The following is a 2,139-nucleotide window of genomic DNA, read 5'->3' on the forward strand; positions in this document are numbered from 1 at the left end:
AAAATGCTTGTCAAAGTCTTGCATGACATCAACTGTCGTCTCCAAGATGACAACATCGTCATCCCCTTATGGACATCAGGCCCGTCAACTTCGTCGTTTTCGTTGTCGTCATCGGAAATCGTAGTTTTTGTGACAATTTCAATAACATCGTCTTAAAGAAAGTCAAAATTTGAATCCAACAACTACTACACAAGTTTAGCTTGAATTGCATTGTGGAAAGAGAGAAGTGGTGATAATAGTAATGGTGATGATCAAATGACCATGGAGTGATTAGTGAAAGGAAGAGGATATTTTATTAGGGGACAAAATCATCATGTAATTAATATTTTATGTGAAAAAATTAGTTTTAAAATGATTTTTAACGTTCAGAATGATATTAATAAAAAAAATTGTATTAGAAATAATTCTATCCTTTAATAGCAAATGTAAAATAAATGTTTCATAATTTTCTTTAAGTAACCCATAATTGATTGACGCATTATGAAACTCTAACTCATTAGAAAACCAATAACCATCCTCAAAAATGCACATAATTGTTGTCCCTCATATTTAATAGGATGAAGCTTCCTACTAATAGCAGTAGTGACCTTCCAAGCATGCACTTAACTTTAGTCATCCTTTATCAGTACTAAGTATTACTTTCTCAGTTTTAATAAAAATACACATGTAAAAAGGAGTAATGGATTGAATTTATATTTTAAAATATAATTAGAAAAATTATCATATTCGAAATAAAATATAATAAAAAAACAAATTAATATCTTTTAAAATATTATTAGACTCATTCTCTAAATAAACAAGAAAAGTAGTAACTAAAATGGAGAAAATAAAATAAAGAAATTTGCTGATAAGTGCTCTAAAAGTATTAGATAGACAAACAAGAATGATAAATTTTAATTTTTTTAATATATTATCAACACATTTTATACATCAAAGAACATTTTATTATATTGCAGTATTTTTCTATGTATTTGAAAACTAAAAAAATATAAAATTTCTCTATGATTTATGGTTAAATATTTTCTACAATAAAAATTTATATACTTTAGTCAACTAAAAAATATGTCTAACTTTTTATCTAAATTTAATATATTTATGCTATTTAAATAATTTGACATCTTTTATTAATGGAAATTATTTTTAATATGGAGATGAAGATAATGTTTTAGTTGAATATTAATATTTGAAGCGTATTATAGTATTATAGATGTATAAAAAATGTGTTCAACATATATCTTGTGTGTTGGTTAAAATATTGACTCGTGTCCAACAGACAATATGCATCATAATGATGACATGTATCTAATACGAAGGACGACACGTGTCCAACATACACCCTGCAATACGCATCTTATATGGTAATTTTTCACCTGCAAAATTCAAAGATCCCTAATTATACTAAATAATCTCATTTTTAATAAAAGTATTAATATCTTTTTCATATAAAAAAAATTAACCTTTTATTATTGAATTCTTGCNGAGTCTTGACTCTTGAGTCTTGACTCTTGAGTGTTATTATTGCGCAGGTTCATCATTTTTATTCCAACTAAGGAGGAAAACGAGGGGCAACAAGAAAGAGAGAGTAGTGTAGTGGATATAATTAATAAGTTTATTAATAACCAAAGGTGAGAATATCAAAGACTCTGAGGAAGTAGTGGAAGCTGAGGTGTATGTGGGTCCCACACAACAGAATGGGGAAGGTTCCGTGGGGTCCACGATAAATGCGGCGAGACGCAGCATCGCAGAAACAAAAGAAAGAAAGAAAGAAAGAGAAAGCCATCATCTCAGTTCTCATCTTCTCCTTTGCACTTGCGTTTGCGTTTCTCCTTTCCCATTCAACTCAACCACAATTGCCTCTTCTTTTCTTTTCTTTTCTTTCTTCCACCCCTTTCTTTTCTCCGCATTTTTATTTGGATTATTCATGCTTATTTATTATTAATTTATCACCATCCGAGATTCCCTAAATATTGTACTGTCTTTGGCTTTTTGGTGATGAAGTGGATCCCACTCGCTTCACCCTATTGTGAGATTTGGAGGAGGAACCAAAGAAACTATATAGGAGATATCGATGGGAGAGAAATATGAACATGCATCTTCTAAATTTTTTCTTTAATTATTTTATTAAGTATATTTTTTTAT

Source organism: Arachis ipaensis, chromosome B01 (genome assembly GCF_000816755.2).
Source record: "Arachis ipaensis cultivar K30076 chromosome B01, Araip1.1, whole genome shotgun sequence".
Taxonomy (NCBI): domain Eukaryota; kingdom Viridiplantae; phylum Streptophyta; class Magnoliopsida; order Fabales; family Fabaceae; genus Arachis; species Arachis ipaensis.